The following is a 27,421-nucleotide window of genomic DNA, read 5'->3' as shown; positions in this document are numbered from 1 at the left end:
AAAAACTGAAACTGGTTTTCACTCAAGATCCTCTGGGAGACTTGGTGAGAAAGCAGAGTCAGCTTTTTGGACCCAATGTAAGTGGTTCAGGGATGTATCGCTTAAAAAGGCTTAAAAGCCAATCACTAGTCAGGGCAGGAGCAAATAAAGACTTGTATAATTTTGGTTGGCAGATGGGGGCGTGGTGGGAATGTTGTATACTAGAATCTGACATGCGGAAAGCAAAGAGAGGCCCACCGCGTAGGTGGTGACTGTGACCGAGAGGCTCCTTCACTGCTCTCGAACAGAGGGCCATGCTGACTCTGGTTTCTCTTCATAACGCACAAGTCTTTCGCCTTTTACTAAAGACTTCCGTGGAGAGGAACAAACATGAGTTGAATCTATTTTTGGCAGGCTTTGCTTTATGGCTGAGCCTTATGAAATTGTGAAAAGTCAAAGAATTGTCTAGGTCAGAAATCAAGTGTCCACAAAGAGCTTAGGCGGAGGTGATGAGCAGCAGCCATTGTTATGCACACCTACAAACGGGGTACCACAGCAAGGGAGAATTGCGCCAAGAGCTTGGCGTGGACATCCAACACTTGTGGATTATCGCTTCTCGGCCTTTTGGCTAAGATCAAGTGTAGTATCTGTTCTTATCAGTTTAATATCTGATATGTCCTCTATATGAGGACTACATATTAAGCAGATTTTTGGCAAGAGGAGCAGAAATTTGGAGCTTGCTCCCTTCTCTCCACGCATCGACCTAGCATTGCAGTGCCGCTGGGAACGGTGCACTCTGTTCTTACCTTGTAGAAAAGCAAACACTCAAACAATTGTGGAGTTTTAAAGGTGAATTCTACACTGGGTCAATGAAACTGAGGGAATGGCCTGGCAGAGTTTGACAAGTGTGCAAAACCGCTCTGATGACTCACTGCCTTGTGAAGTGATCATGCATGACTCTGCACGGGGTCACAATGAGCTTCAACTGGATTCCAAATTGAATCAGAAGCGTTTGTCAAAAACTGAAACTGGTTTTCACTCAAGATCCTCTGGGAGACTTGGTGAGAAAGCAGAGTCAGCTTTTTGGACCCAATGTAAGTGGTTCAGGGATGTATCGCTTAAAAAGGCTTAAAAGCCAATCACTAGTCAGGGCAGGAGCAAATAAAGACTTGTATAATTTTGGTTGGCAGATGGGGGCGTGGTGGGAATGTTGTATACTAGAATCTGACATGCGGAAAGCAAAGAGAGGCCCACCGCGTAGGTGGTGACTGTGACCGAGAGGCTCCTCCGCTGCTCTCGAACAGAGGGCCATGCTGACTCTGGTTTCTCTTCATAACGCACAAGTCTTTCGCCTTTTACTAAAGACTTCCGTGGAGAGGAACAAACATGAGTTGAATCTATTTTTGGCAGGCTTTGCTTTATGGCTGAGCCTTATGAAATTGTGAAAAGTCAAAGAATTGTCTAGGTCAGAAATCAAGTGTCCACAAAGGAGAGCTTAGGCGGAGGTGATGAGCAGCAGCCATTGTTATGCACACCTACAAACGGGGTACCACAGCAAGGGAGAATTGCGCCAAGAGCTTGGCGTGGACATCCAACACTTGTGGATTATCGCTTCTCGGCCTTTTGGCTAAGATCAAGTGTAGTATCTGTTCTTATCAGTTTAATATCTGATATGTCCTCAATATGAGGACTACATATTAAGCAGATTTTTGGCAAGAGGAGCAGAAATTTGGAGCTTGCTCCCTTCTCTCCACGCATCGACCTAGCATTGCAGTGCTGCTGGGAACAGTGCACTCTGTTCTTACCTTGTAGAAAAGCAAACACTCAAACAATTGTGGAGTTTTAAAGGTGAATTCTACACTGGGTCAATGAAACTGAGGGAATGGCCTAGCAGAGTTTGACAAGTGTGCAAAACCGCTCTGATGACTCACTGCCTTGTGAAGTGATCATGCATGACTCTGCACGGGGTCACAATGAGCTTCAACTGGATTCCAAATTGAATCAGAAGCGTTTGTCAAAAACTGAAACTGGTTTTCACTCAAGATCCTCTGGGAGACTTGGTGAGAAAGCAGAGTCAGCTTTTTGGACCCAATGTAAGTGGTTCAGGGATGTATCGCTTAAAAAGGCTTAAAAGCCAATCACTAGTCAGGGCAGGAGCAAATAAAGACTTGTATAATTTTGGTTGGCAGATGGGGGCGTGGTGGGAATGTTGTATACTAGAATCTGACATGCGGAAAGCAAAGATAGGCCCACCGCGTAGGTGGTGACTGTGACCGAGAGGCTCCTTCACTGCTCTCGAACAGAGGGCCATGCTGACTCTGGTTTCTCTTCATAACGCACAAGTCTTTCGCCTTTTACTAAAGACTTCCGTGGAGAGGAGCAAACATGAGTTGAATCTATTTTTGGCAGGCTTTGCTTTATGGCTGAGCCTTATGAAATTGTGAAAAGTCAAAGAATTGTCTAGGTCAGAAATCAAGTGTCCACAAAGGAGAGCTTAGGCGGAGGTGATGAGCAGCAGCCATTGTTATGCACACCTACAAACGGGGTACCACAGCAAGGGAGAATTGCGCCAAGAGCTTGGCGTGGACATCCAACACTTGTGGATTATCGCTTCTCGGCCTTTTGGCTAAGATCAAGTGTAGTATCTGTTCTTATCAGTTTAATATCTGATATGTCCTCTATATGAGGACTACATATTAAGCAGATTTTTGGCAAGAGGAGCAGAAATTTGGAGCTTGCTCCCTTCTCTCCACGCCTCGACCTAGCATTGCAGTGCCGCTGGGAACGGTGCACTCTGTTCTTACCTTGTAGAAAAGCAAACACTCAAACAATTGTGGAGTTTTAAAGGTGAATTCTACACTGGGTCAATGAAACTGAGGGAATAGCCTGGCAGAGTTTGACAAGTGTGCAAAACCGCTCTGATGACTCACTGCCTTGTGAAGTGATCATGCATGACTCTGCAAGGGGTCACAATGAGCTTCAACTGGATTCCAAATTGAATCAGAAGCGTTTGTCAAAAACTGAAACTGTTTTCACTCAAGATCCTCTGGGAGACTTGGTGAGAAAGCAGAGTCATTTTTTTGGACCCAATGTAAGTGGTTCAGGGATGTATCGCTTAAAAAGGCTTAAAAGCCAATCACTAGTCAGGGCAGGAGCAAATAAAGACTTGTATAATTTTGGTTGGCAGATGGGGGCGTGGTGGGAATGTTGTATACTAGAATCTGACATGCGGAAAGCAAAGAGAGGCCCACCGCGTAGGTGGTGACTGTGACCGAGAGGCTCCTTCACTGCTCTCGAACAGAGGGCCATGCTGACTCTGGTTTCTCTTCATAACGCACAAGTCTTTCGCCTTTTACTAAAGACTTCCGTGGAGAGGAACAAACATGAGTTGAATCTATTTTTGGCAGGCTTTGCTTTATTGCTGATCCTTATGAAATTGTGAAAAGTCAAAGAATTGTCTAGGTCAGAAATCAAGTGTCCACAAAGAGCTTAGGCGGAGGTGATGAGCAGCAGCCATTGTTATGCACACCTACAAACAGGGTACCACAGCAAGGGAGAATTGCGCCAAGAGCTTGGCGTGGACATCCAACACTTGTGGATTATCGCTTCTCGGCCTTTTGGCTAAGATCAAGTGTAGTATCTGTTCTTATCAGTTTAATATCTGATATGTCCTCTATATGAGGACTACATATTAAGCAGATTTTTGGCAAGAGGAGCAGAAATTTGGAGCTTGCTCCCTTCTCTCCACGCATCGACCTAGCATTGCAGTGCCGCTGGGAACGGTGCACTCTGTTCTTACCTTGTAGAAAAGCAAACACTCAAACAATTGTGGAGTTTTAAAGGTGAATTCTACACTGGGTCAATGAAACTGAGGCAATGGCCTGGCAGAGTTTGACAAGTGTGCAAAACCGCTCTGATGACTCACTGCCTTGTGAAGTGATCATGCATGACTCTGCACGGGGTCACAATGAGCTTCAACTGGATTCCAAATTGAATCAGAAGCGTTTGTCAAAAACTGAAACTGGTTTTCACTCAAGATCCTCTGGGAGACTTGGTGAGAAAGCAGAGTCAGCTTTTTGGACCCAATGTAAGTGGTTCAGGGATGTATCGCTTAAAAAGGCTTAAAAGCCAATCACTAGTCAGGGCAGGAGCAAATAAAGACTTGTATAATTTTGGTTGGCAGATGGGGGCGTGGTGGGAATGTTGTATACTAGAATCTGACATGCGGAAAGCAAAGAGAGGCCCACCGCGTAGGTGGTGACTGTGACCGAGAGGCTCCTTCACTGCTCTCGAACAGAGGGCCATGCTGACTCTGGTTTCTCTTCATAACGCACAAGTCTTTCGCCTTTTACTAAAGACTTCCGTGGAGAGGAACAAACATGAGTTGAATCTATTTTTGGCAGGCTTTGCTTTATGGCTGAGCCTTATGAAATTGTGAAAAGTCAAAGAATTGTCTAGGTCAGAAATCAAGTGTCCACAAAGAGCTTAGGCGGAGGTGATGAGCAGCAGCCATTGTTATGCACACCTACAAACGGGGTACCACAGCAAGGGAGAATTGCGCCAAGAGCTTGGCGTGGACATCCAACACTTGTGGATTATCGCTTCTCGGCCTTTTGGCTAAGATCAAGTGTAGTATCTGTTCTTATCAGTTTAATATCTGATATGTCCTCTATATGAGGACTACATATTAAGCAGATTTTTGGCAAGAGGAGCAGAAATTTGGAGCTTGCTCCCTTCTCTCCACGCATCGACCTAGCATTGCAGTGCCGCTGGGAACGGTGCACTCTGTTCTTACCTTGTAGAAAAGCAAACACTCAAACAATTGTGGAGTTTTAAAGGTGAATTCTACACTGGGTCAATGAAACTGAGGGAATAGCCTGGCAGAGTTTGACAAGTGTGCAAAACCGCTCTGATGACTCACTGCCTTGTGAAGTGATCATGCATGACTCTGCAAGGGGTCACAATAAGCTTCAACTGGATTCCAAATTGAATCAGAAGCGTTTGTCAAAAACTGAAACTGTTTTCACTCAAGATCCTCTGGGAGACTTGGTGAGAAAGCAGAGTTAGCTTTTTGGACCCAATGTAAGTGGTTCAGGGATGTATCGCTTAAAAAGGCTTAAAAGCCAATCACTAGTCAGGGCAGGAGCAAATAAAGACTTGTATAATTTTGGTTGGCAGATGCGGGTGTGGTGGGAATGTTGTATACTAGAATCTGACATGCGGAAAGCAAAGAGAGGCCCACCGCGTAGGTGGTGACTGTGACCGAGAGGCTCCTCCGCTGCTCTCGAACAGAGGGCCATGCTGACTCTGGTTTCTCTTCATAACGCACAAGTCTTTCGCCTTTTACTAAAGACTTCCGTGGAGAGGAGCAAACATGAGTTGAATCTATTTTTGGCAGGCTTTGCTTTATGGCTGAGCCTTATGAAATTGTGAAAAGTCAAAGAATTGTCTAGGTCAGAAATCAAGTGTCCACAAAGGAGAGCTTAGGCGGAGGTGATGAGCAGCAGCCATTGTTATGCACACCTACAAACGGGGTACCACAGCAAGGGAGAATTGCGCCAAGAGCTTGGCGTGGACATCCAACACTTGTGGGTTATCGCTTCTCGGCCTTTTGGCTAAGATCAAGTGTAGTATCTGTTCTTATCAGTTTAATATCTGATATGTCCTCTATATGAGGACTACATATTAAGCAGATTTTTGGCAAGAGGAGCAGAAATTTGGAGCTTGCTCCCTTCTCTCCACGCCTCGACCTAGCATTGCAGTGCCGCTGGGAACGGTGCACTCTGTTCTTACCTTGTAGAAAAGCAAACACTCAAACAATTGTGGAGTTTTAAAGGTGAATTCTACACTGGGTCAATGAAACTGAGGGAATAGCCTGGCAGAGTTTGACAAGTGTGCAAAACCGCTCTGATGACTCACTGCCTTGTGAAGTGATCATGCATGACTCTGCAAGGGGTCACAATGAGCTTCAACTGGATTCCAAATTGAATCAGAAGCGTTTGTCAAAAACTGAAACTGTTTTCACTCAAGATCCTCTGGGAGACTTGGTGAGAAAGCAGAGTCATTTTTTTGGACCCAATGTAAGTGGTTCAGGGATGTATCGCTTAAAAAGGCTTAAAAGCCAATCACTAGTCAGGGCAGGAGCAAATAAAGACTTGTATAATTTTGGTTGGCAGATGGGGGCGTGGTGGGAATGTTGTATACTAGAATCTGACATGCGGAAAGCAAAGAGAGGCCCACCGCGTAGGTGGTGACTGTGACCGAGAGGCTCCTTCACTGCTCTCGAACAGAGGGCCATGCTGACTCTGGTTTCTCTTCATAACGCACAAGTCTTTCGCCTTTTACTAAAGACTTCCGTGGAGAGGAACAAACATGAGTTGAATCTATTTTTGGCAGGCTTTGCTTTATGGCTGAGCCTTATGAAATTGTGAAAAGTCAAAGAATTGTCTAGGTCAGAAATCAAGTGTCCACAAAGAGCTTAGGCGGAGGTGATGAGCAGCAGCCATTGTTATGCACACCTACAAACGGGGTACCACAGCAAGGGAGAATTGCGCCAAGAGCTTGGCGTGGACATCCAACACTTGTGGATTATCGCTTCTCGGCCTTTTGGCTAAGATCAAGTGTAGTATCTGTTCTTATCAGTTTAATATCTGATATGTCCTCTATATGAGGACTACATATTAAGCAGATTTTTGGCAAGAGGAGCAGAAATTTGGAGCTTGCTCCCTTCTCTCCACGCATCGACCTAGCATTGCAGTGCCGCTGGGAACGGTGCACTCTGTTCTTACCTTGTAGAAAAGCAAACACTCAAACAATTGTGGAGTATTAAAGGTGAATTCTACACTGGGTCATTGAAACTGAGGGAATGGCCTGGCAGAGTTTGACAAGTGTGCAAAACCGCTCTGATGACTCACTGCCTTGTGAAGTGATCATGCATGACTCTGCACAGGGTCACAATGAGCTTCAACTGGATTCCAAATTGAATCAGAAGCGTTTGTCAAAAACTGAAACTGGTTTTCACTCAAGATCCTCTGGGAGACTTGGTGAGAAAGCAGAGTCAGCTTTTTGGACCCAATGTAAGTTTTTTCAGGGATGTATCGCTTAAAAAGGCTTAAAAGCCAATCACTAGTCAGGGCAGGAGCAAATAAAGACTTGTATAATTTTGGTTGGCAGATGGGGGCGTCGTGGGAATGTTGTATACTAGAATCTGACATGCGGAAAGAAAAGAGAGGCCCACCGCGTAGGTGGTGACTGTGACCGAGAGGCTCCTCCGCTGCTCTCGAACAGAGGGCCATGCTGACTCTGGTTTCTCTTCATAACGCACAAGTCTTTCGCCTTTTACTAAAGACTTCCGTGGAGAGGAACAAACATGAGTTGAATCTATTTTTGGCAGGCTTTGCTTTATGGCTGAGCCTTATGAAATTGTGAAAAGTCAAAGAATTGTCTAGGTCAGAAATCAAGTGTCCACAAAGAGCTTAGGCGGAGGTGATGAGCAGCAGCCATTGTTATGCACACCTACAAACGGGGTACCACAGCAAGGGAGAATTGCGCCAAGAGCTTGGCGTGGACATCCAACACTTGTGGATTATCGCTTCTCGGCCTTTTGGCTAAGATCAAGTGTAGTATCTGTTCTTATCAGTTTAATATCTGATATGTCCTCTATATGAGGACTACATATTAAGCAGATTTTTGGCAAGAGGAGCAGAAATTTGGAGCTTGCTCCCTTCTCTCCACGCATCGACCTAGCATTGCAGTGCCGCTGGGAACGGTGCACTCTGTTCTTACCTTGTAGAAAAGCAAACACTCAAACAATTGTGGAGTTTTAAAGGTGAATTCTACACTGGGTCAATGAAACTGAGGGAATAGCCTGGCAGAGTTTGACAAGTGTGCAAAACCGCTCTGATGACTCACTGCCTTGTGAAGTGATCATGCATGACTCTGCAAGGGGTCACAATAAGCTTCAACTGGATTCCAAATTGAATCAGAAGCGTTTGTCAAAAACTGAAACTGTTTTCACTCAAGATCCTCTGGGAGACTTGGTGAGAAAGCAGAGTTAGCTTTTTGGACCCAATGTAAGTGGTTCAGGGATGTATCGCTTAAAAAGGCTTAAAAGCCAATCACTAGTCAGGGCAGGAGCAAATAAAGACTTGTATAATTTTGGTTGGCAGATGCGGGTGTGGTGGGAATGTTGTATACTAGAATCTGACATGCGGAAAGCAAAGAGAGGCCCACCGCGTAGGTGGTGACTGTGACCGAGAGGCTCCTCCGCTGCTCTCGAACAGAGGGCCATGCTGACTCTGGTTTCTCTTCATAACGCACAAGTCTTTCGCCTTTTACTAAAGACTTCCGTGGAGAGGAGCAAACATGAGTTGAATCTATTTTTGGCAGGCTTTGCTTTATGGCTGAGCCTTATGAAATTGTGAAAAGTCAAAGAATTGTCTAGGTCAGAAATCAAGTGTCCACAAAGGAGAGCTTAGGCGGAGGTGATGAGCAGCAGCCATTGTTATGCACACCTACAAACGGGGTACCACAGCAAGGGAGAATTGCGCCAAGAGCTTGGCGTGGACATCCAACACTTGTGGGTTATCGCTTCTCGGCCTTTTGGCTAAGATCAAGTGTAGTATCTGTTCTTATCAGTTTAATATCTGATATGTCCTCTATATGAGGACTACATATTAAGCAGATTTTTGGCAAGAGGAGCAGAAATTTGGAGCTTGCTCCCTTCTCTCCACGCCTCGACCTAGCATTGCAGTGCCGCTGGGAACGGTGCACTCTGTTCTTACCTTGTAGAAAAGCAAACACTCAAACAATTGTGGAGTTTTAAAGGTGAATTCTACACTGGGTCAATGAAACTGAGGGAATAGCCTGGCAGAGTTTGACAAGTGTGCAAAACCGCTCTGATGACTCACTGCCTTGTGAAGTGATCATGCATGACTCTGCAAGGGGTCACAATGAGCTTCAACTGGATTCCAAATTGAATCAGAAGCGTTTGTCAAAAACTGAAACTGTTTTCACTCAAGATCCTCTGGGAGACTTGGTGAGAAAGCAGAGTCATTTTTTTGGACCCAATGTAAGTGGTTCAGGGATGTATCGCTTAAAAAGGCTTAAAAGCCAATCACTAGTCAGGGCAGGAGCAAATAAAGACTTGTATAATTTTGGTTGGCAGATGGGGGCGTGGTGGGAATGTTGTATACTAGAATCTGACATGCGGAAAGCAAAGAGAGGCCCACCGCGTAGGTGGTGACTGTGACCGAGAGGCTCCTTCACTGCTCTCGAACAGAGGGCCATGCTGACTCTGGTTTCTCTTCATAACGCACAAGTCTTTCGCCTTTTACTAAAGACTTCCGTGGAGAGGAACAAACATGAGTTGAATCTATTTTTGGCAGGCTTTGCTTTATGGCTGAGCCTTATGAAATTGTGAAAAGTCAAAGAATTGTCTAGGTCAGAAATCAAGTGTCCACAAAGAGCTTAGGCGGAGGTGATGAGCAGCAGCCATTGTTATGCACACCTACAAACGGGGTACCACAGCAAGGGAGAATTGCGCCAAGAGCTTGGCGTGGACATCCAACACTTGTGGATTATCGCTTCTCGGCCTTTTGGCTAAGATCAAGTGTAGTATCTGTTCTTATCAGTTTAATATCTGATATGTCCTCTATATGAGGACTACATATTAAGCAGATTTTTGGCAAGAGGAGCAGAAATTTGGAGCTTGCTCCCTTCTCTCCACGCATCGACCTAGCATTGCAGTGCTGCTGGGAACGGTGCACTCTGTTCTTACCTTGTAGAAAAGCAAACACTCAAACAATTGTGGAGTTTTAAAGGTGAATTCTACACTGGGTCAATGAAACTGAGGGAATGGCCTAGCAGAGTTTGACAAGTGTGCAAAACCGCTCTGATGACTCACTGCCTTGTGAAGTGATCATGCATGACTCTGCACGGGGTCACAATGAGCTTCAACTGGATTCCAAATTGAATCAGAAGCGTTTGTCAAAAACTGAAACTGGTTTTCACTCAAGATCCTCTGGGAGACTTGGTGAGAAAGCAGAGTCAGCTTTTTGGACCCAATGTAAGTGGTTCAGGGATGTATCGCTTAAAAAGGCTTAAAAGCCAATCACTAGTCAGGGCAGGAGCAAATAAAGACTTGTATAATTTTGGTTGGCAGATGGGGGCGTGGTGGGAATGTTGTATACTAGAATCTGACATGCGGAAAGCAAAGAGAGGCCCACCGCGTAGGTGGTGACTGTGACCGAGAGGCTCCTTCACTGCTCTCGAACAGAGGGCCATGCTGACTCTGGTTTCTCTTCATAACGCACAAGTCTTTCGCCTTTTACTAAAGACTTCCGTGGAGAGGAACAAACATGAGTTGAATCTATTTTTGGCAGGCTTTGCTTTATGGCTGAGCCTTATGAAATTGTGAAAAGTCAAAGAATTGTCTAGGTCAGAAATCAAGTGTCCACAAAGGAGAGCTTAGGCGGAGGTGATGAGCAGCAGCCATTGTTATGCACACCTACAAACAGGGTACCACAGCAAGGGAGAATTGCGCCAAGAGCTTGGCGTGGACATCCAACACTTGTGGATTATCGCTTCTCGGCCTTTTGGCTAAGATCAAGTGTAGTATCTGTTCTTATCAGTTTAATATCTGATATGTCCTCTATGTGAGGACTACATATTAAGCAGATTTTTGGCAAGAGGAGCAGAAATTTGGAGCTTGCTCCCTTCTCTCCACGCATCGACCTAGCATTGCAGTGCTGCTGGGAACGGTGCACTCTGTTCTTACCTTGTAGAAAAGCAAACACTCAAACAATTGTGGAGTTTTAAAGGTGAATTCTACACTGGGTCATTGAAACTGACGGAATGGCCTGGCAGAGTTTGACAAGTGTGCAAAACCGCTCTGATGACTCACTGCCTTGTGAAGTGATCATGCATGACTCTGCACAGGGTCACAATGAGCTTCAACTGGATTCCAAATTGAATCAGAAGCGTTTGTCAAAAACTGAAACTGGTTTTCACTCAAGATCCTCTGGGAGACTTGGTGAGAAAGCAGAGTCAGCTTTTTGGACCCAATGTAAGTTTTTTCAGGGATGTATCGCTTAAAAAGGCTTAAAAGCCAATCACTAGTCAGGGCAGGAGCAAATAAAGACTTGTATAATTTTGGTTGGCAGATGGGGGCGTCGTGGGAATGTTGTATACTAGAATCTGACATGCGGAAAGAAAAGAGAGGCCCACCGCGTAGGTGGTGACTGTGACCGAGAGGCTCCTCCGCTGCTCTCGAACAGAGGGCCATGCTGACTCTGGTTTCTCTTCATAACGCACAAGTCTTTCGCCTTTTACTAAAGACTTCCGTGGAGAGGAACAAACATGAGTTGAATCTATTTTTGGCAGGCTTTGCTTTATGGCTGAGCCTTATGAAATTGTGAAAAGTCAAAGAATTGTCTAGGTCAGAAATCAAGTGTCCACAAAGGAGAGCTTAGGCGGAGGTGATGAGCAGCAGCCATTGTTATGCACACCTACAAACGGGGTACCACAGCAAGGGAGAATTGCGCCAAGAGCTTGGCGTGGACATCCAACACTTATGGATTATCGCTTCTCGGCCTTTTGGCTAAGATCAAGTGTAGTATCTGTTCTTATCAGTTTAATATCTGATATGTCCTCTATATGAGGACTACATATTAAGCAGATTTTTGGCAAGAGGAGCAGAAATTTGGAGCTTGCTCCCTTCTCTCCACGCATCGACCTAGCATTGCAGTGCCGCTGGGAACGGTGCACTCTGTTCTTACCTTGTAGAAAAGCAAACACTCAAACAATTGTGGAGTTTTAAAGGTGAATTCTACACTGGGTCAATGAAACTGAGGGAATAGCCTGGCAGAGTTTGACAAGTGTGCAAAACCGCTCTGATGACTCACTGCCTTGTGAAGTGATCATGCATGACTCTGCAAGGGGTCACAATGAGCTTCAACTGGATTCCAAATTGAATCAGAAGCGTTTGTCAAAAACTGAAACTGGTTTCACTCAAGATCCTCTGGGAGACTTGGTGAGAAAGCAGAGTTAGCTTTTTGGACCCAATGTAAGTGGTTCAGGGATGTATCGCTTAAAAAGGCTTAAAAGCCAATCACTAGTCAGGGCAGGAGCAAATAAAGACTTGTATAATTTTGGTTGGCAGATGCGGGCGTGGTGGGAATGTTGTATACTAGAATCTGACATGCGGAAAGCAAAGAGAGGCCCACCGCGTAGGTGGTGACTGTGACCGAGAGGCTCCTCCGCTGCTCTCGAACAGAGGGCCATGCTGACTCTGGTTTCTCTTCATAACGCACAAGTCTTTCGCCTTTTACTAAAGACTTCCGTGGAGAGGAGCAAACATGAGTTGAATCAATTTTTGGCAGGCTTTGCTTTATGGCTGAGCCTTATGAAATTGTGAAAAGTCAAAGAATTGTCTAGGTCAGAAATCAAGTGTCCACAAAGGAGAGCTTAGGCGGAGGTGATGAGCAGCAGCCATTGTTATGCACACCTACAAACGGGGTACCACAGCAAGGGAGAATTGCGCCAAGAGCTTGGCGTGGACATCCAACACTTGTGGATTATCGCTTCTCGGCCTTTTGGCTAAGATCAAGTGTAGTATCTGTTCTTATCAGTTTAATATCTGATATGTCCTCTATATGAGGACTACATATTAAGCAGATTTTTGGCAAGAGGAGCAGAAATTTGGAGCTTGCTCCCTTCTCTCCACGCCTCGACCTAGCATTGCAGTGCCGCTGGGAACGGTGCACTCTGTTCTTACCTTGTAGAAAAGCAAACACTCAAACAATTGTGGAGTTTTAAAGGTGAATTCTACACTGGGTCAATGAAACTGAGGGAATAGCCTGGCAGAGTTTGACAAGTGTGCAAAACCGCTCTGATGACTCACTGCCTTGTGAAGTGATCATGCATGACTCTGCAAGGGGTCACAATGAGCTTCAACTGGATTCCAAATTGAATCAGAAGCGTTTGTCAAAAACTGAAACTGGTTTTCACTCAAGATCCTCTGGGAGACTTGGTGAGAAAGCAGAGTCAGCTTTTTGGACCCAATGTAAGTGGTTCAGGGATGTATCGCTTAAAAAGGCTTAAAAGCCAATCACTAGTCAGGGCAGGAGCAAATAAAGACTTGTATAATTTTGGTTGGCAGATGGGGGCGTGGTGGGAATGTTGTATACTAGAATCTGACATGCGGAAAGCAAAGAGAGGCCCACCGCGTAGGTGGTGACTGTGACCGAGAGGCTCCTTCACTGCTCTCGAACAGAGGGCCATGCTGACTCTGGTTTCTCTTCATAACGCACAAGTCTTTCGCCTTTTACTAAAGACTTCCGTGGAGAGGAACAAACATGAGTTGAATCTATTTTTGGCAGGCTTTGCTTTATGGCTGAGCCTTATGAAATTGTGAAAAGTCAAAGAATTGTCTAGGTCAGAAATCAAGTGTCCACAAAGAGCTTAGGCGGAGGTGATGAGCAGCAGCCATTGTTATGCACACCTACAAACAGGGTACCACAGCAAGGGAGAATTGCGCCAAGAGCTTGGCGTGGACATCCAACACTTGTGGATTATCGCTTCTCGGCCTTTTGGCTAAGATCAAGTGTAGTATCTGTTCTTATCAGTTTAATATCTGATATGTCCTCTATATGAGGACTACATATTAAGCAGATTTTTGGCAAGAGGAGCAGAAATTTGGAGCTTGCTCCCTTCTCTCCACGCATCGACCTAGCATTGCAGTGCGGCTGGGAACGGTGCACTCTGTTCTTACCTTGTAGAAAAGCAAACACTCAAACAATTGTGGAGTTTTAAAGGTGAATTCTACACTGGGTCAATGAAACTGAGGGAATGGCCTGGCAGAGTTTGACAAGTGTGCAAAACCGCTCTGATGACTCACTGCCTTGTGAAGTGATCATGCATGACTCTGCACGGGGTCACAATGAGCTTCAACTGGATTCCAAATTGAATCAGAAGCGTTTGTCAAAAACTGAAACTGGTTTTCACTCAAGATCCTCTGGGAGACTTGGTGAGAAAGCAGAGTCAGCTTTTTGGACCCAATGTAAGTGGTTCAGGGATGTATCGCTTAAAAAGGCTTAAAAGCCAATCACTAGTCAGGGCAGGAGCAAATAAAGACTTGTATAATTTTGGTTGGCAGATGGGGGCGTGGTGGGAATGTTGTATACTAGAATCTGACATGCGGAAAGCAAAGAGAGGCCCACCGCGTAGGTGGTGACTGTGACCGAGAGGCTCCTCCGCTGCTCTCGAACAGAGGGCCATGCTGACTCTGGTTTCTCTTCATAACGCACAAGTCTTTCGCCTTTTACTAAAGACTTCCGTGGAGAGGAACAAACATGAGTTGAATCTATTTTTGGCAGGCTTTGCTTTATGGCTGAGCCTTATGAAATTGTGAAAAGTCAAAGAATTGTCTAGGTCAGAAATCAAGTGTCCACAAAGGAGAGCTTAGGCGGAGGTGATGAGCAGCAGCCATTGTTATGCACACCTACAAACGGGGTACCACAGCAAGGGAGAATTGCGCCAAGAGCTTGGCGTGGACATCCAACACTTGTGGATTATCGCTTCTCGGCCTTTTGGCTAAGATCAAGTGTAGTATCTGTTCTTATCAGTTTAATATCTGATATGTCCTCTATATGAGGACTACATATTAAGCAGATTTTTGGCAAGAGGAGCAGAAATTTGGAGCTTGCTCCCTTCTCTCCACGCATCGACCTAGCATTGCAGTGCTGCTGGGAACGGTGCACTCTGTTCTTACCTTGTAGAAAAGCAAACACTCAAACAATTGTGGAGTTTTAAAGGTGAATTCTACACTGGGTCAATGAAACTGAGGGAATGGCCTAGCAGAGTTTGACAAGTGTGCAAAACCGCTCTGATGACTCACTGCCTTGTGAAGTGATCATGCATGACTCTGCACGGGGTCACAATGAGCTTCAACTGGATTCCAAATTGAATCAGAAGCGTTTGTCAAAAACTGAAACTGGTTTTCACTCAAGATCCTCTGGGAGACTTGGTGAGAAAGCAGAGTCAGCTTTTTGGACCCAATGTAAGTGGTTCAGGGATGTATCGCTTAAAAAGGCTTAAAAGCCAATCACTAGTCAGGGCAGGAGCAAATAAAGACTTGTATAATTTTGGTTGGCAGATGGGGGCGTGGTGGGAATGTTGTATACTAGAATCTGACATGCGGAAAGCAAAGAGAGGCCCACCGCGTAGGTGGTGACTGTGACCGAGAGGCTCCTTCACTGCTCTCGAACAGAGGGCCATGCTGACTCTGGTTTCTCTTCATAACGCACAAGTCTTTCGCCTTTTACTAAAGACTTCCGTGGAGAGGAACAAACATGAGTTGAATCTATTTTTGGCAGGCTTTGCTTTATGGCTGAGCCTTATGAAATTGTGAAAAGTCAAAGAATTGTCTAGGTCAGAAATCAAGTGTCCACAAAGAGCTTAGGCGGAGGTGATGAGCAGCAGCCATTGTTATGCACACCTACAAACAGGGTACCACAGCAAGGGAGAATTGCGCCAAGAGCTTGGCGTGGACATCCAACACTTGTGGATTATCGCTTCTCGGCCTTTTGGCTAAGATCAAGTGTAGTATCTGTTCTTATCAGTTTAATATCTGATATGTCCTCTATATGAGGACTACATATTAAGCAGATTTTTGGCAAGAGGAGCAGAAATTTGGAGCTTGCTCCCTTCTCTCCACGCATCGACCTAGCATTGCAGTGCCGCTGGGAACGGTGCACTCTGTTCTTACCTTGTAGAAAAGCAAACACTCAAACAATTGTGGAGTTTTAAAGGTGAATTCTACACTGGGTCAATGAAACTGAGGGAATGGCCTGGCAGAGTTTGACAAGTGTGCAAAACCGCTCTGATGACTCACTGCCTTGTGAAGTGATCATGCATGACTCTGCACGGGGTCACAATGAGCTTCAACTGGATTCCAAATTGAATCAGAAGCGTTTGTCAAAAACTGAAACTGGTTTTCACTCAAGATCCTCTGGGAGACTTGGTGAGAAAGCAGAGTCAGCTTTTTGGACCCAATGTAAGTGGTTCAGGGATGTATCGCTTAAAAAGGCTTAAAAGCCAATCACTAGTCAGGGCAGGAGCAAATAAAGACTTGTATAATTTTGGTTGGCAGATGGGGGCGTGGTGGGAATGTTGTATACTAGAATCTGACATGCGGAAAGCAAAGAGAGGCCCACCGCGTAGGTGGTGACTGTGACCGAGAGGCTCCTCCGCTGCTCTCGAACAGAGGGCCATGCTGACTCTGGTTTCTCTTCATAACGCACAAGTCTTTCGCCTTTTACTAAAGACTTCCGTGGAGAGGAACAAACATGAGTTGAATCTATTTTTGGCAGGCTTTGCTTTATGGCTGAGCCTTATGAAATTGTGAAAAGTCAAAGAATTGTCTAGGTCAGAAATCAAGTGTCCACAAAGGAGAGCTTAGGCGGAGGTGATGAGCAGCAGCCATTGTTATGCACACCTACAAACGGGGTACCACAGCAAGGGAGAATTGCGCCAAGAGCTTGGCGTGGACATCCAACACTTGTGGATTATCGCTTCTCGGCCTTTTGGCTAAGATCAAGTGTAGTATCTGTTCTTATCAGTTTAATATCTGATATGTCCTCAATATGAGGACTACATATTAAGCAGATTTTTGGCAAGAGGAGCAGAAATTTGGAGCTTGCTCCCTTCTCTCCACGCATCGACCTAGCATTGCAGTGCTGCTGGGAACGGTGCACTCCTATCTTACCTTGTAGAAAAGCAAACACTCAAACAATTGTGGAGTTTTAAAGGTGAATTCTACACTGGGTCAATGAAACTGAGGGAATGGCCTAGCAGAGTTTGACAAGTGTGCAAAACCGCTCTGATGACTCACTGCCTTGTGAAGTGATCATGCATGACTCTGCACGGGGTCACAATGAGCTTCAACTGGATTCCAAATTGAATCAGAAGCGTTTGTCAAAAACTGAAACTGGTTTTCACTCAAGATCCTCTGGGAGACTTGGTGAGAAAGCAGAGTCAGCTTTTTGGACCCAATGTAAGTGGTTCAGGGATGTATCGCTTAAAAAGGCTTAAAAGCCAATCACTAGTCAGGGCAGGAGCAAATAAAGACTTGTATAATTTTGGTTGGCAGATGGGGGCGTGGTGGGAATGTTGTATACTAGAATCTGACATGCGGAAAGCAAAGAGAGGCCCACCGCGTAGGTGGTGACTGTGACCGAGAGGCTCCTTCACTGCTCTCGAACAGAGGGCCATGCTGACTCTGGTTTCTCTTCATAACGCACAAGTCTTTCGCCTTTTACTAAAGACTTCCGTGGAGAGGAACAAACATGAGTTGAATCTATTTTTGGCAGGCTTTGCTTTATGGCTGAGCCTTATGAAATTGTGAAAAGTCAAAGAATTGTCTAGGTCAGAAATCAAGTGTCCACAAAGGAGAGCTTAGGCGGAGGTGATGAGCAGCAGCCATTGTTATGCACACCTACAAACGGGGTACCACAGCAAGGGAGAATTGCGCCAAGAGCTTGTCGTGGACATCCAACACTTGTGGATTATCGCTTCTCGGCCTTTTGGCTAAGATCAAGTGTAGTATCTGTTCTTATCAGTTTAATATCTGATATGTCCTCTATATGAGGACTACATATTAAGCAGATTTTTGGCAAGAGGAGCAGAAATTTGGAGCTTGCTCCCTTCTCTCCACGCATCGACCTAGCATTGCAGTGCTGCTGGGAACGGTGCACTCTGTTCTTACCTTGTAGAAAAGCAAACACTCAAACAATTGTGGAGTTTTAAAGGTGAATTCTACACTGGGTCAATGAAACTGAGGGAATGGCCTGGCAGAGTTTGACAAGTGTGCAAAACCGCTCTGATGACTCACTGCCTTGTGAAGTGATCATGCATGACTCTGCACGGGGTCACAATGAGCTTCAACTGGATTCCAAATTGAATCAGAAGCGTTTGTCAAAAACTGAAACTGGTTTTCACTCAAGATCCTCTGGGAGACTTGGTGAGAAAGCAGAGTCAGCTTTTTGGACCCAATGTAAGTGGTTCAGGGATGTATCGCTTAAAAAGGCTTAAAAGCCAATCACTAGTCAGGGCAGGAGCAAATAAAGACTTGTATAATTTTGGTTGGCAGATGGGGGCGTGGTGGGAATGTTGTATACTAGAATCTGACATGCGGAAAGCAAAGAGAGGCCCACCGCGTAGGTGGTGACTGTGACCGAGAGGCTCCTCCGCTGCTCTCGAACAGAGGGCCATGCTGACTCTGGTTTCTCTTCATAACGCACAAGTCTTTCGCCTTTTACTAAAGACTTCCGTGGAGAGGAACAAACATGAGTTGAATCTATTTTTGGCAGGCTTTGCTTTATGGCTGAGCCTTATGAAATTGTGAAAAGTCAAAGAATTGTCTAGGTCAGAAATCAAGTGTCCACAAAGGAGAGCTTAGGCGGAGGTGATGAGCAGCAGCCATTGTTATGCACACCTACAAACGGGGTACCACAGCAAGGGAGAATTGCGCCAAGAGCTTGGCGTGGACATCCAACACTTGTGGATTATCGCTTCTCGGCCTTTTGGCTAAGATCAAGTGTAGTATCTGTTCTTATCAGTTTAATATCTGATATGTCCTCTATATGAGGACTACATATTAAGCAGATTTTTGGCAAGAGGAGCAGAAATTTGGAGCTTGCTCCCTTCTCTCCACGCATCGACCTAGCATTGCAGTGCTGCTGGGAACGGTGCACTCTGTTCTTACCTTGTAGAAAAGCAAACACTCAAACAATTGTGGAGTTTTAAAGGTGAATTCTACACTGGGTCATTGAAACTGAGGGAATGGCCTAGCAGAGTTTGACAAGTGTGCAAAACCGCTCTGATGACTCACTGCCTTGTGAAGTGATCATGCATGACTCTGCACGGGGTCACAATGAGCTTCAACTGGATTCCAAATTGAATCAGAAGCGTTTGTCAAAAACTGAAACTGGTTTTCACTCAAGATCCTCTGGGAGACTTGGTGAGAAAGCAGAGTCAGCTTTTTGGACCCAATGTAAGTGGTTCAGGGATGTATCGCTTAAAAAGGCTTAAAAGCCAATCACTAGTCAGGGCAGGAGCAAATAAAGACTTGTATAATTTTGGTTGGCAGATGGGGGCGTGGTGGGAATGTTGTATACTAGAATCTGACATGCGGAAAGCAAAGAGAGGCCCACCGCGTAGGTGGTGACTGTGACCGAGAGGCTCCTCCGCTGCTCTCGAACAGAGGGCCATGCTGACTCTGGTTTCTCTTCATAACGCACAAGTCTTTCGCCTTTTACTAAAGACTTCCGTGGAGAGGAACAAACATGAGTTGAATCTATTTTTGGCAGGCTTTGCTTTATGGCTGAGCCTTATGAAATTGTGAAAAGTCAAAAAATTGTCTAGGTCAGAAATCAAGTGTCCACAAAGGAGAGCTTAGGCGGAGGTGATGAGCAGCAGCCATTGTTATGCACACCTACAAACGGGGTACCACAGCAAGGGAGAATTGCGCCAAGAGCTTGGCATGGACATCCAACACTTGTGGATTATCGCTTCTCGGCCTTTTGGCTAAGATCAAGTGTAGTATCTGTTCTTATCAGTTTAATATCTGATATGTCCTCTATATGAGGACTACATATTAAGCAGATTTTTGGCAAGAGGAGCAGAAATTTGGAGCTTGCTCCCTTCTCTCCACGCATCGACCTAGCATTGCAGTGCGGCTGGGAACGGTGCACTCTGTTCTTACCTTGTAGAAAAGCAAACACTCAAACAATTGTGGAGTTTTAAAGGTGAATTCTACACTGGGTCAATGAAACTGAGGCAATGGCCTGGCAGAGTTTGACAAGTGTGCAAAACCGCTCTGATGACTCACTGCCTTGTGAAGTGATCATGCATGACTCTGCACGGGGTCACAATGAGCTTCAACTGGATTCCAAATTGAATCAGAAGCGTTTGTCAAAAACTGAAACTGGTTTTCACTCAAGATCCTCTGGGAGACTTGGTGAGAAAGCAGAGTCAGCTTTTTGGACCCAATGTAAGTGGTTCAGGGATGTATCGCTTAAAAAGGCTTAAAAGCCAATCACTAGTCAGGGCAGGAGCAAATAAAGACTTGTATAATTTTGGTTGGCAGATGGGGGCGTGGTGGGAATGTTGTATACTAGAATCTGACATGCGGAAAGCAAAGAGAGGCCCACCGCGTAGGTGGTGACTGTGACCGAGAGGCTCCTTCACTGCTCTCGAACAGAGGGCCATGCTGACTCTGGTTTCTCTTCATAACGCACAAGTCTTTCGCCTTTTACTAAAGACTTCCGTGGAGAGGAACAAACATGAGTTGAATCTATTTTTGGCAGGCTTTGCTTTATGGCTGAGCCTTATGAAATTGTGAAAAGTCAAAGAATTGTCTAGGTCAGAAATCAGGTGTCCACAAAGAGCTTAGGCGGAGGTGATGAGCAGCAGCCATTGTTATGCACACCTACAAACGGGGTACCACAGCAAGGGAGAATTGCGCCAAGAGCTTGGCGTGGACATCCAACACTTGTGGATTATCGCTTCTCGGCCTTTTGGCTAAGATCAAGTGTAGTATCTGTTCTTATCAGTTTAATATCTGATATGTCCTCTATATGAGGACTACATATTAAGCAGATTTTTGGCAAGAGGAGCAGAAATTTGGAGCTTGCTCCCTTCTCTCCACGCATCGACCTAGCATTGCAGTGCCGCTGGGAACGGTGCACTCTGTTCTTACCTTGTAGAAAAGCAAACACTCAAACAATTGTGGAGTTTTAAAGGTGAATTCTACACTGGGTCAATGAAACTGAGGCAATGGCCTGGCAGAGTTTGACAAGTGTGCAAAACCGCTCTGATGACTCACTGCCTTGTGAAGTGATCATGCATGACTCTGCACGGGGTCACAATGAGCTTCAACTGGATTCCAAATTGAATCAGAAGCGTTTGTCAAAAACTGAAACTGGTTTTCACTCAAGATCCTCTGGGAGACTTGGTGAGAAAGCAGAGTCAGCTTTTTGGACCCAATGTAAGTGGTTCAGGGATGTATCGCTTAAAAAGGCTTAAAAGCCAATCACTAGTCAGGGCAGGAGCAAATAAAGACTTGTATAATTTTGGTTGGCAGATGGGGGCGTGGTGGGAATGTTGTATACTAGAATCTGACATGCGGAAAGCAAAGAGAGGCCCACCGCGTAGGTGGTGACTGTGACCGAGAGGCTCCTCCGCTGCTCTCGAACAGAGGGCCATGCTGACTCTGGTTTCTCTTCATAACGCACAAGTCTTTCGCCTTTTACTAAAGACTTCCGTGGAGAGGAACAAACATGAGTTGAATCTATTTTTGGCAGGCTTTGCTTTATGGCTGAGCCTTATGAAATTGTGAAAAGTCAAAGAATTGTCTAGGTCAGAAATCAAGTGTCCACAAAGGAGAGCTTAGGCGGAGGTGATGAGCAGCAGCCATTGTTATGCACACCTACAAACGGGGTACCACAGCAAGGGAGAATTGCGCCAAGAGCTTGGCATGGACATCCAACACTTGTGGATTATCGCTTCTCGGCCTTTTGGCTAAGATCAAGTGTAGTATCTGTTCTTATCAGTTTAATATCTGATATGTCCTCTATATGAGGACTACATATTAAGCAGATTTTTGGCAAGAGGAGCAGAAATTTGGAGCTTGCTCCCTTCTCTCCACGCATCGACCTAGCATTGCAGTGCCGCTGGGAACGGTGCACTCTGTTCTTACCTTGTAGAAAAGCAAACACTCAAACAATTGTGGAGTTTTAAAGGTGAATTCTACACTGGGTCAATGAAACTGAGGCAATGGCCTGGCAGAGTTTGACAAGTGTGCAAAACCGCTCTGATGACTCACTGCCTTGTGAAGTGATCATGCATGACTCTGCACGGGGTCACAATGAGCTTCAACTGGATTCCAAATTGAATCAGAAGCGTTTGTCAAAAACTGAAACTGGTTTTCACTCAAGATCCTCTGGGAGACTTGGTGAGAAAGCAGAGTCAGCTTTTTGGACCCAATGTAAGTGGTTCAGGGATGTATCGCTTAAAAAGGCTTAAAAGCCAATCACTAGTCAGGGCAGGAGCAAATAAAGACTTGTATAATTTTGGTTGGCAGATGGGGGCGTGGTGGGAATGTTGTATACTAGAATCTGACATGCGGAAAGCAAAGAGAGGCCCACCGCGTAGGTGGTGACTGTGACCGAGAGGCTCCTCCGCTGCTCTCGAACAGAGGGCCATGCTGACTCTGGTTTCTCTTCATAACGCACAAGTCTTTCGCCTTTTACTAAAGACTTCCGTGGAGAGGAACAAACATGAGTTGAATCTATTTTTGGCAGGCTTTGCTTTATGGCTGAGCCTTATGAAATTGTGAAAAGTCAAAGAATTGTCTAGGTCAGAAATCAAGTGTCCACAAAGGAGAGCTTAGGCGGAGGTGATGAGCAGCAGCCATTGTTATGCACACCTACAAACGGGGTACCACAGCAAGGGAGAATTGCGCCAAGAGCTTGGCGTGGACATCCAACACTTGTGGATTATCGCTTCTCGGCCTTTTGGCTAAGATCAAGTGTAGTATCTGTTCTTATCAGTTTAATATCTGATATGTCCTCTATATGAGGTCTACATATTAAGCAAATTTTTGGCAAGAGGAGCAGAAATTTGATGCTTGCTCCCTTCTCTCCACGCATCGACCTAGCATTGCAGTGCCGCTGGGAACGGTGCACTCTGTTCTTACCTTGTAGAAAAGCAAACACTCAAACAATTGTGGAGTTTTAAAGGTGAATTCTACACTGGGTCAATGAAACTGAGGGAATAGCCTGGCAGAGTTTGACAAGTGTGCAAAACCGCTCTGATGACTCACTGCCTTGTGAAGTGATCATGCATGACTCTGCAAGGGGTCACAATGAGCTTCAACTGGATTCCAAATTGAATCAGAAGCGTTTGTCAAAAACTGAAACTGTTTTCACTCAAGATCCTCTGGGAGACTTGGTGAGAAAGCAGAGTCAGCTTTTTGGACCCAATGTAAGTGGTTCAGGGATGTATCGCTTAAAAAGGCTTAAAAGCCAATCACTAGTCAGGGCAGGAGCAAATAAAGACTTGTATAATTTTGGTTGGCAGATGGGGGCGTGGTGGGAATGTTGTATACTAGAATCTGACATGCGGAAAGCAAAGAGAGGCCCACCGCGTAGGTGGTGACTGTGACCGAGAGGCTCCTCCGCTGCTCTCGAACAGAGGGCCATGCTGACTCTGGTTTCTCTTCATAACGCACAAGTCTTTCGCCTTTTACTAAAGACTTCCGTGGAGAGGAACAAACATGAGTTGAATCTATTTTTGGCAGGCTTTGCTTTATGGCTGAGCCTTATGAAATTGTGAAAAGTCAAAGAATTGTCTAGGTCAGAAATCAAGTGTCCACAAAGGAGAGCTTAGGCGGAGGTGATGAGCAGCAGCCATTGTTATGCACACCTACAAACGGGGTACCACAGCAAGGGAGAATTGCGCCAAGAGCTTGGCGTGGACATCCAACACTTGTGGATTATCGCTTCTCGGCCTTTTGGCTAAGATCAAGTGTAGTATCTGTTCTTATCAGTTTAATATCTGATATGTCCTCTATATGAGGACTACATATTAAGCAGATTTTTGGCAAGAGGAGCAGAAATTTGGAGCTTGCTCCCTTCTCTCCACGCATCGACCTAGCATTGCAGTGCTGCTGGGAACGGTGCACTCTGTTCTTACCTTGTAGAAAAGCAAACACTCAAACAATTGTGGAGTTTTAAAGGTGAATTCTACACTGGGTCATTGAAACTGAGGGAATGGCCTAGCAGAGTTTGACAAGTGTGCAAAACCGCTCTGATGACTCACTGCCTTGTGAAGTGATCATGCATGACTCTGCACGGGGTCACAATGAGCTTCAACTGGATTCCAAATTGAATCAGAAGCGTTTGTCAAAAACTGAAACTGGTTTTCACTCAAGATCCTCTGGGAGACTTGGTGAGAAAGCAGAGTCAGCTTTTTGGACCCAATGTAAGTGGTTCAGGGATGTATCGCTTAAAAAGGCTTAAAAGCCAATCACTAGTCAGGGCAGGAGCAAATAAAGACTTGTATAATTTTGGTTGGCAGATGGGGGCGTGGTGGGAATGTTGTATACTAGAATCTGACATGCGGAAAGCAAAGAGAGGCCCACCGCGTAGGTGGTGACTGTGACCGAGAGGCTCCTCCGCTGCTCTCGAACAGAGGGCCATGCTGACTCTGGTTTCTCTTCATAACGCACAAGTCTTTCGCCTTTTACTAAAGACTTCCGTGGAGAGGAACAAACATGAGTTGAATCTATTTTTGGCAGGCTTTGCTTTATGGCTGAGCCTTATGAAATTGTGAAAAGTCAAAGAATTGTCTAGGTCAGAAATCAAGTGTCCACAAAGGAGAGCTTAGGCGGAGGTGATGAGCAGCAGCCATTGTTATGCACACCTACAAACGGGGTACCACAGCAAGGGAGAATTGCGCCAAGAGCTTGGCATGGACATCCAACACTTGTGGATTATCGCTTCTCGGCCTTTTGGCTAAGATCAAGTGTAGTATCTGTTCTTATCAGTTTAATATCTGATATGTCCTCTATATGAGGACTACATATTAAGCAGATTTTTGGCAAGAGGAACAGAAATTTGGAGCTTGCTCCCTTCTCTCCACGCATCGACCTAGCATTGCAGTGCGGCTGGGAACGGTGCACTCTGTTCTTACCTTGTAGAAAAGCAAACACTCAAACAATTGTGGAGTTTTAAAGGTGAATTCTACACTGGGTCAATGAAACTGAGGCAATGGCCTGGCAGAGTTTGACAAGTGTGCAAAACCGCTCTGATGACTCACTGCCTTGTGAAGTGATCATGCATGACTCTGCACGGGGTCACAATGAGCTTCAACTGGATTCCAAATTGAATCAGAAGCGTTTGTCAAAAACTGAAACTGGTTTTCACTCAAGATCCTCTGGGAGACTTGGTGAGAAAGCAGAGTCAGCTTTTTGGACCCAATGTAAGTGGTTCAGGGATGTATCGCTTAAAAAGGCTTAAAAGCCAATCACTAGTCAGGGCAGGAGCAAATAAAGACTTGTATAATTTTGGTTGGCAGATGGGGGCGTGGTGGGAATGTTGTATACTAGAATCTGACATGCGGAAAGCAAAGAGAGGCCCACCGCGTAGGTGGTGACTGTGACCGAGAGGCTCCTTCACTGCTCTCGAACAGAGGGCCATGCTGACTCTGGTTTCTCTTCATAACGCACAAGTCTTTCGCCTTTTACTAAAGACTTCCGTGGAGAGGAACAAACATGAGTTGAATCTATTTTTGGCAGGCTTTGCTTTATGGCTGAGCCTTATGAAATTGTGAAAAGTCAAAGAATTGTCTAGGTCAGAAATCAAGTGTCCACAAAGAGCTTAGGCGGAGGTGATGAGCAGCAGCCATTGTTATGCACACCTACAAACGGGGTACCACAGCAAGGGAGAATTGCGCCAAGAGCTTGGCGTGGACATCCAACACTTGTGGATTATCGCTTCTCGGCCTTTTGGCTAAGATCAAGTGTAGTATCTGTTCTTATCAGTTTAATATCTGATATGTCCTCTATATGAGGACTACATATTAAGCAGATTTTTGGCAAGAGGAGCAGAAATTTGGAGCTTGCTCCCTTCTCTCCACGCATCGACCTAGCATTGCAGTGCCGCTGGGAACGGTGCACTCTGTTCTTACCTTGTAGAAAAGCAAACACTCAAACAATTGTGGAGTTTTAAAGGTGAATTCTACACTGGGTCAATGAAACTGAGGCAATGGCCTGGCAGAGTTTGACAAGTGTGCAAAACCGCTCTGATGACTCACTGCCTTGTGAAGTGATCATGCATGACTCTGCACGGGGTCACAATGAGCTTCAACTGGATTCCAAATTGAATCAGAAGCGTTTGTCAAAAACTGAAACTGGTTTTCACTCAAGATCCTCTGGGAGACTTGGTGAGAAAGCAGAGTCAGCTTTTTGGACCCAATGTAAGTGGTTCAGGGATGTATCGCTTAAAAAGGCTTAAAAGCCAATCACTAGTCAGGGCAGGAGCAAATAAAGACTTGTATAATTTTGGTTGGCAGATGGGGGCGTGGTGGGAATGTTGTATACTAGAATCTGACATGCGGAAAGCAAAGAGAGGCCCACCGCGTAGGTGGTGACTGTGACCGAGAGGCTCCTCCGCTGCTCTCGAGCAGAGGGCCATGCTGACTCTGGTTTCTCTTCATAACGCACAAGTCTTTCGCCTTTTACTAAAGACTTCCGTGGAGAGGAACAAACATGAGTTGAATCTATTTTTGGCAGGCTTTGCTTTATGGCTGAGCCTTATGAAATTGTGAAAAGTCAAAGAATTGTCTAGGTCAGAAATCAAGTGTCCACAAAGGAGAGCTTAGGCGGAGGTGATGAGCAGCAGCCATTGTTATGCACACCTACAAACGGGGTACCACAGCAAGGGAGAATTGCGCCAAGAGCTTGGCGTGGACATCCAACACTTGTGGATTATCGCTTCTCGGCCTTTTGGCTAAGATCAAGTGTAGTATCTGTTCTTATCAGTTTAATATCTGATATGTCCTCTATATGAGGTCTACATATTAAGCAAATTTTTGGCAAGAGGAGCAGAAATTTGATGCTTGCTCCCTTCTCTCCACGCATCGACCTAGCATTGCAGTGCCGCTGGGAACGGTGCACTCTGTTCTTACCTTGTAGAAAAGCAAACACTCAAACAATTGTGGAGTTTTAAAGGTGAATTCTACACTGGGTCAATGAAACTGAGGGAATAGCCTGGCAGAGTTTGACAAGTGTGCAAAACCGCTCTGATGACTCACTGCCTTGTGAAGTGATCATGCATGACTCTGCAAGGGGTCACAATGAGCTTCAACTGGATTCCAAATTGAATCAGAAGCGTTTGTCAAAAACTGAAACTGTTTTCACTCAAGATCCTCTGGGAGACTTGGTGAGAAAGCAGAGTCAGCTTTTTGGACCCAATGTAAGTGGTTCAGGGATGTATCGCTTAAAAAGGCTTAAAAGCCAATCACTAGTCAGGGCAGGAGCAAATAAAGACTTGTATAATTTTGGTTGGCAGATGGGGGCGTGGTGGGAATGTTGTATACTAGAATCTGACATGCGGAAAGCAAAGAGAGGCCCACCGCGTAGGTGGTGACTGTGACCGAGAGGCTCCTCCGCTGCTCTCGAACAGAGGGCCATGCTGACTCTGGTTTCTCTTCATAACGCACAAGTCTTTCGCCTTTTACTAAAGACTTCCGTGGAGAGGAACAAACATGAGTTGAATCTATTTTTGGCAGGCTTTGCTTTATGGCTGAGCCTTATGAAATTGTGAAAAGTCAAAGAATTGTCTAGGTCAGAAATCAAGTGTCCACAAAGGAGAGCTTAGGC

The 27,421-nt window shown here is 45.4% G+C and overlaps 55 non-coding genes across 55 annotated transcripts; all 55 read left to right on the top strand.

Moving 5' to 3' along the window:
- The first annotated feature begins 297 nt into the window (after nucleotides 1–297).
- LOC128452081 (U5 spliceosomal RNA) lies at nucleotides 298–410 on the top strand. Its single transcript, XR_008340589.1, has one exon. It is a non-coding gene; the product is annotated as a U5 spliceosomal RNA (small nuclear RNA).
- Nucleotides 411–587: 177 nt separating this feature from the next.
- Nucleotides 588–779, top strand: LOC128452896 (U2 spliceosomal RNA). The gene has a single exon (XR_008341376.1). It is a non-coding gene; the product is annotated as a U2 spliceosomal RNA (small nuclear RNA).
- Nucleotides 780–1,293: 514 nt separating this feature from the next.
- On the top strand, nucleotides 1,294–1,406 carry LOC128452080 (U5 spliceosomal RNA). Its single transcript, XR_008340588.1, has one exon. It is a non-coding gene; the product is annotated as a U5 spliceosomal RNA (small nuclear RNA).
- A 180-nt stretch (nucleotides 1,407–1,586) lies between these two features.
- Nucleotides 1,587–1,778, top strand: LOC128451854 (U2 spliceosomal RNA). The gene has a single exon (XR_008340380.1). It is a non-coding gene; the product is annotated as a U2 spliceosomal RNA (small nuclear RNA).
- A 514-nt stretch (nucleotides 1,779–2,292) lies between these two features.
- On the top strand, nucleotides 2,293–2,405 carry LOC128452478 (U5 spliceosomal RNA). The gene has a single exon (XR_008340972.1). It is a non-coding gene; the product is annotated as a U5 spliceosomal RNA (small nuclear RNA).
- A 180-nt stretch (nucleotides 2,406–2,585) lies between these two features.
- LOC128451884 (U2 spliceosomal RNA) lies at nucleotides 2,586–2,777 on the top strand. The gene has a single exon (XR_008340408.1). It is a non-coding gene; the product is annotated as a U2 spliceosomal RNA (small nuclear RNA).
- Nucleotides 2,778–3,290: 513 nt separating this feature from the next.
- Nucleotides 3,291–3,403, top strand: LOC128452363 (U5 spliceosomal RNA). Its single transcript, XR_008340860.1, has one exon. It is a non-coding gene; the product is annotated as a U5 spliceosomal RNA (small nuclear RNA).
- A 177-nt stretch (nucleotides 3,404–3,580) lies between these two features.
- LOC128452895 (U2 spliceosomal RNA) lies at nucleotides 3,581–3,772 on the top strand. Its single transcript, XR_008341375.1, has one exon. It is a non-coding gene; the product is annotated as a U2 spliceosomal RNA (small nuclear RNA).
- A 514-nt stretch (nucleotides 3,773–4,286) lies between these two features.
- On the top strand, nucleotides 4,287–4,399 carry LOC128452079 (U5 spliceosomal RNA). Its single transcript, XR_008340587.1, has one exon. It is a non-coding gene; the product is annotated as a U5 spliceosomal RNA (small nuclear RNA).
- A 177-nt stretch (nucleotides 4,400–4,576) lies between these two features.
- On the top strand, nucleotides 4,577–4,768 carry LOC128452893 (U2 spliceosomal RNA). Its single transcript, XR_008341373.1, has one exon. It is a non-coding gene; the product is annotated as a U2 spliceosomal RNA (small nuclear RNA).
- A 513-nt stretch (nucleotides 4,769–5,281) lies between these two features.
- LOC128452476 (U5 spliceosomal RNA) lies at nucleotides 5,282–5,394 on the top strand. Its single transcript, XR_008340970.1, has one exon. It is a non-coding gene; the product is annotated as a U5 spliceosomal RNA (small nuclear RNA).
- Nucleotides 5,395–5,574: 180 nt separating this feature from the next.
- On the top strand, nucleotides 5,575–5,766 carry LOC128451883 (U2 spliceosomal RNA). The gene has a single exon (XR_008340407.1). It is a non-coding gene; the product is annotated as a U2 spliceosomal RNA (small nuclear RNA).
- Nucleotides 5,767–6,279: 513 nt separating this feature from the next.
- LOC128452078 (U5 spliceosomal RNA) lies at nucleotides 6,280–6,392 on the top strand. Its single transcript, XR_008340586.1, has one exon. It is a non-coding gene; the product is annotated as a U5 spliceosomal RNA (small nuclear RNA).
- Nucleotides 6,393–6,569: 177 nt separating this feature from the next.
- On the top strand, nucleotides 6,570–6,761 carry LOC128452892 (U2 spliceosomal RNA). The gene has a single exon (XR_008341372.1). It is a non-coding gene; the product is annotated as a U2 spliceosomal RNA (small nuclear RNA).
- Nucleotides 6,762–7,276: 515 nt separating this feature from the next.
- On the top strand, nucleotides 7,277–7,389 carry LOC128452077 (U5 spliceosomal RNA). The gene has a single exon (XR_008340585.1). It is a non-coding gene; the product is annotated as a U5 spliceosomal RNA (small nuclear RNA).
- A 177-nt stretch (nucleotides 7,390–7,566) lies between these two features.
- LOC128452891 (U2 spliceosomal RNA) lies at nucleotides 7,567–7,758 on the top strand. The gene has a single exon (XR_008341371.1). It is a non-coding gene; the product is annotated as a U2 spliceosomal RNA (small nuclear RNA).
- A 513-nt stretch (nucleotides 7,759–8,271) lies between these two features.
- Nucleotides 8,272–8,384, top strand: LOC128452475 (U5 spliceosomal RNA). Its single transcript, XR_008340969.1, has one exon. It is a non-coding gene; the product is annotated as a U5 spliceosomal RNA (small nuclear RNA).
- Nucleotides 8,385–8,564: 180 nt separating this feature from the next.
- On the top strand, nucleotides 8,565–8,756 carry LOC128451882 (U2 spliceosomal RNA). The gene has a single exon (XR_008340406.1). It is a non-coding gene; the product is annotated as a U2 spliceosomal RNA (small nuclear RNA).
- A 513-nt stretch (nucleotides 8,757–9,269) lies between these two features.
- On the top strand, nucleotides 9,270–9,382 carry LOC128452076 (U5 spliceosomal RNA). Its single transcript, XR_008340584.1, has one exon. It is a non-coding gene; the product is annotated as a U5 spliceosomal RNA (small nuclear RNA).
- A 177-nt stretch (nucleotides 9,383–9,559) lies between these two features.
- Nucleotides 9,560–9,751, top strand: LOC128451738 (U2 spliceosomal RNA). Its single transcript, XR_008340271.1, has one exon. It is a non-coding gene; the product is annotated as a U2 spliceosomal RNA (small nuclear RNA).
- Nucleotides 9,752–10,265: 514 nt separating this feature from the next.
- LOC128452075 (U5 spliceosomal RNA) lies at nucleotides 10,266–10,378 on the top strand. The gene has a single exon (XR_008340583.1). It is a non-coding gene; the product is annotated as a U5 spliceosomal RNA (small nuclear RNA).
- A 180-nt stretch (nucleotides 10,379–10,558) lies between these two features.
- On the top strand, nucleotides 10,559–10,750 carry LOC128451774 (U2 spliceosomal RNA). The gene has a single exon (XR_008340305.1). It is a non-coding gene; the product is annotated as a U2 spliceosomal RNA (small nuclear RNA).
- A 515-nt stretch (nucleotides 10,751–11,265) lies between these two features.
- LOC128452074 (U5 spliceosomal RNA) lies at nucleotides 11,266–11,378 on the top strand. Its single transcript, XR_008340582.1, has one exon. It is a non-coding gene; the product is annotated as a U5 spliceosomal RNA (small nuclear RNA).
- A 180-nt stretch (nucleotides 11,379–11,558) lies between these two features.
- On the top strand, nucleotides 11,559–11,750 carry LOC128452890 (U2 spliceosomal RNA). The gene has a single exon (XR_008341370.1). It is a non-coding gene; the product is annotated as a U2 spliceosomal RNA (small nuclear RNA).
- Nucleotides 11,751–12,263: 513 nt separating this feature from the next.
- LOC128452338 (U5 spliceosomal RNA) lies at nucleotides 12,264–12,376 on the top strand. The gene has a single exon (XR_008340835.1). It is a non-coding gene; the product is annotated as a U5 spliceosomal RNA (small nuclear RNA).
- Nucleotides 12,377–12,556: 180 nt separating this feature from the next.
- On the top strand, nucleotides 12,557–12,748 carry LOC128451881 (U2 spliceosomal RNA). Its single transcript, XR_008340405.1, has one exon. It is a non-coding gene; the product is annotated as a U2 spliceosomal RNA (small nuclear RNA).
- A 514-nt stretch (nucleotides 12,749–13,262) lies between these two features.
- Nucleotides 13,263–13,375, top strand: LOC128452073 (U5 spliceosomal RNA). The gene has a single exon (XR_008340581.1). It is a non-coding gene; the product is annotated as a U5 spliceosomal RNA (small nuclear RNA).
- Nucleotides 13,376–13,552: 177 nt separating this feature from the next.
- On the top strand, nucleotides 13,553–13,744 carry LOC128451833 (U2 spliceosomal RNA). Its single transcript, XR_008340360.1, has one exon. It is a non-coding gene; the product is annotated as a U2 spliceosomal RNA (small nuclear RNA).
- A 514-nt stretch (nucleotides 13,745–14,258) lies between these two features.
- LOC128452072 (U5 spliceosomal RNA) lies at nucleotides 14,259–14,371 on the top strand. Its single transcript, XR_008340580.1, has one exon. It is a non-coding gene; the product is annotated as a U5 spliceosomal RNA (small nuclear RNA).
- Nucleotides 14,372–14,551: 180 nt separating this feature from the next.
- Nucleotides 14,552–14,743, top strand: LOC128451737 (U2 spliceosomal RNA). Its single transcript, XR_008340270.1, has one exon. It is a non-coding gene; the product is annotated as a U2 spliceosomal RNA (small nuclear RNA).
- A 514-nt stretch (nucleotides 14,744–15,257) lies between these two features.
- LOC128452070 (U5 spliceosomal RNA) lies at nucleotides 15,258–15,370 on the top strand. Its single transcript, XR_008340578.1, has one exon. It is a non-coding gene; the product is annotated as a U5 spliceosomal RNA (small nuclear RNA).
- Nucleotides 15,371–15,547: 177 nt separating this feature from the next.
- On the top strand, nucleotides 15,548–15,739 carry LOC128452889 (U2 spliceosomal RNA). Its single transcript, XR_008341369.1, has one exon. It is a non-coding gene; the product is annotated as a U2 spliceosomal RNA (small nuclear RNA).
- A 514-nt stretch (nucleotides 15,740–16,253) lies between these two features.
- Nucleotides 16,254–16,366, top strand: LOC128452069 (U5 spliceosomal RNA). The gene has a single exon (XR_008340577.1). It is a non-coding gene; the product is annotated as a U5 spliceosomal RNA (small nuclear RNA).
- A 180-nt stretch (nucleotides 16,367–16,546) lies between these two features.
- LOC128452809 (U2 spliceosomal RNA) lies at nucleotides 16,547–16,738 on the top strand. Its single transcript, XR_008341293.1, has one exon. It is a non-coding gene; the product is annotated as a U2 spliceosomal RNA (small nuclear RNA).
- Nucleotides 16,739–17,252: 514 nt separating this feature from the next.
- On the top strand, nucleotides 17,253–17,365 carry LOC128452068 (U5 spliceosomal RNA). Its single transcript, XR_008340576.1, has one exon. It is a non-coding gene; the product is annotated as a U5 spliceosomal RNA (small nuclear RNA).
- A 180-nt stretch (nucleotides 17,366–17,545) lies between these two features.
- LOC128451736 (U2 spliceosomal RNA) lies at nucleotides 17,546–17,737 on the top strand. Its single transcript, XR_008340269.1, has one exon. It is a non-coding gene; the product is annotated as a U2 spliceosomal RNA (small nuclear RNA).
- A 514-nt stretch (nucleotides 17,738–18,251) lies between these two features.
- On the top strand, nucleotides 18,252–18,364 carry LOC128452067 (U5 spliceosomal RNA). Its single transcript, XR_008340575.1, has one exon. It is a non-coding gene; the product is annotated as a U5 spliceosomal RNA (small nuclear RNA).
- A 180-nt stretch (nucleotides 18,365–18,544) lies between these two features.
- On the top strand, nucleotides 18,545–18,736 carry LOC128451735 (U2 spliceosomal RNA). The gene has a single exon (XR_008340268.1). It is a non-coding gene; the product is annotated as a U2 spliceosomal RNA (small nuclear RNA).
- Nucleotides 18,737–19,250: 514 nt separating this feature from the next.
- Nucleotides 19,251–19,363, top strand: LOC128452066 (U5 spliceosomal RNA). Its single transcript, XR_008340574.1, has one exon. It is a non-coding gene; the product is annotated as a U5 spliceosomal RNA (small nuclear RNA).
- Nucleotides 19,364–19,543: 180 nt separating this feature from the next.
- On the top strand, nucleotides 19,544–19,735 carry LOC128451832 (U2 spliceosomal RNA). The gene has a single exon (XR_008340359.1). It is a non-coding gene; the product is annotated as a U2 spliceosomal RNA (small nuclear RNA).
- Nucleotides 19,736–20,249: 514 nt separating this feature from the next.
- Nucleotides 20,250–20,362, top strand: LOC128452065 (U5 spliceosomal RNA). Its single transcript, XR_008340573.1, has one exon. It is a non-coding gene; the product is annotated as a U5 spliceosomal RNA (small nuclear RNA).
- A 177-nt stretch (nucleotides 20,363–20,539) lies between these two features.
- Nucleotides 20,540–20,731, top strand: LOC128452888 (U2 spliceosomal RNA). Its single transcript, XR_008341368.1, has one exon. It is a non-coding gene; the product is annotated as a U2 spliceosomal RNA (small nuclear RNA).
- A 514-nt stretch (nucleotides 20,732–21,245) lies between these two features.
- Nucleotides 21,246–21,358, top strand: LOC128452064 (U5 spliceosomal RNA). Its single transcript, XR_008340572.1, has one exon. It is a non-coding gene; the product is annotated as a U5 spliceosomal RNA (small nuclear RNA).
- Nucleotides 21,359–21,538: 180 nt separating this feature from the next.
- LOC128452887 (U2 spliceosomal RNA) lies at nucleotides 21,539–21,730 on the top strand. Its single transcript, XR_008341367.1, has one exon. It is a non-coding gene; the product is annotated as a U2 spliceosomal RNA (small nuclear RNA).
- Nucleotides 21,731–22,244: 514 nt separating this feature from the next.
- LOC128452326 (U5 spliceosomal RNA) lies at nucleotides 22,245–22,357 on the top strand. Its single transcript, XR_008340824.1, has one exon. It is a non-coding gene; the product is annotated as a U5 spliceosomal RNA (small nuclear RNA).
- Nucleotides 22,358–22,537: 180 nt separating this feature from the next.
- LOC128451942 (U2 spliceosomal RNA) lies at nucleotides 22,538–22,729 on the top strand. Its single transcript, XR_008340462.1, has one exon. It is a non-coding gene; the product is annotated as a U2 spliceosomal RNA (small nuclear RNA).
- Nucleotides 22,730–23,242: 513 nt separating this feature from the next.
- Nucleotides 23,243–23,355, top strand: LOC128452062 (U5 spliceosomal RNA). Its single transcript, XR_008340571.1, has one exon. It is a non-coding gene; the product is annotated as a U5 spliceosomal RNA (small nuclear RNA).
- Nucleotides 23,356–23,535: 180 nt separating this feature from the next.
- LOC128451734 (U2 spliceosomal RNA) lies at nucleotides 23,536–23,727 on the top strand. The gene has a single exon (XR_008340267.1). It is a non-coding gene; the product is annotated as a U2 spliceosomal RNA (small nuclear RNA).
- Nucleotides 23,728–24,241: 514 nt separating this feature from the next.
- On the top strand, nucleotides 24,242–24,354 carry LOC128452061 (U5 spliceosomal RNA). The gene has a single exon (XR_008340570.1). It is a non-coding gene; the product is annotated as a U5 spliceosomal RNA (small nuclear RNA).
- Nucleotides 24,355–24,534: 180 nt separating this feature from the next.
- On the top strand, nucleotides 24,535–24,726 carry LOC128451923 (U2 spliceosomal RNA). Its single transcript, XR_008340444.1, has one exon. It is a non-coding gene; the product is annotated as a U2 spliceosomal RNA (small nuclear RNA).
- A 514-nt stretch (nucleotides 24,727–25,240) lies between these two features.
- Nucleotides 25,241–25,353, top strand: LOC128452060 (U5 spliceosomal RNA). Its single transcript, XR_008340569.1, has one exon. It is a non-coding gene; the product is annotated as a U5 spliceosomal RNA (small nuclear RNA).
- A 177-nt stretch (nucleotides 25,354–25,530) lies between these two features.
- Nucleotides 25,531–25,722, top strand: LOC128452886 (U2 spliceosomal RNA). The gene has a single exon (XR_008341366.1). It is a non-coding gene; the product is annotated as a U2 spliceosomal RNA (small nuclear RNA).
- A 514-nt stretch (nucleotides 25,723–26,236) lies between these two features.
- Nucleotides 26,237–26,349, top strand: LOC128452325 (U5 spliceosomal RNA). The gene has a single exon (XR_008340823.1). It is a non-coding gene; the product is annotated as a U5 spliceosomal RNA (small nuclear RNA).
- Nucleotides 26,350–26,529: 180 nt separating this feature from the next.
- Nucleotides 26,530–26,721, top strand: LOC128451941 (U2 spliceosomal RNA). Its single transcript, XR_008340461.1, has one exon. It is a non-coding gene; the product is annotated as a U2 spliceosomal RNA (small nuclear RNA).
- A 513-nt stretch (nucleotides 26,722–27,234) lies between these two features.
- LOC128452058 (U5 spliceosomal RNA) lies at nucleotides 27,235–27,347 on the top strand. The gene has a single exon (XR_008340567.1). It is a non-coding gene; the product is annotated as a U5 spliceosomal RNA (small nuclear RNA).
- Nucleotides 27,348–27,421: the final 74 nt, after the last annotated feature.

This window comes from Pleuronectes platessa, chromosome 11 (assembly GCF_947347685.1).
Source record: "Pleuronectes platessa chromosome 11, fPlePla1.1, whole genome shotgun sequence".
NCBI classification, from domain to species: Eukaryota; Metazoa; Chordata; class Actinopteri; order Pleuronectiformes; family Pleuronectidae; genus Pleuronectes; species Pleuronectes platessa.
Note: the sequence above shows the minus strand (reverse complement) of the source record. Positions and strands in the feature narration are given on the sequence as shown.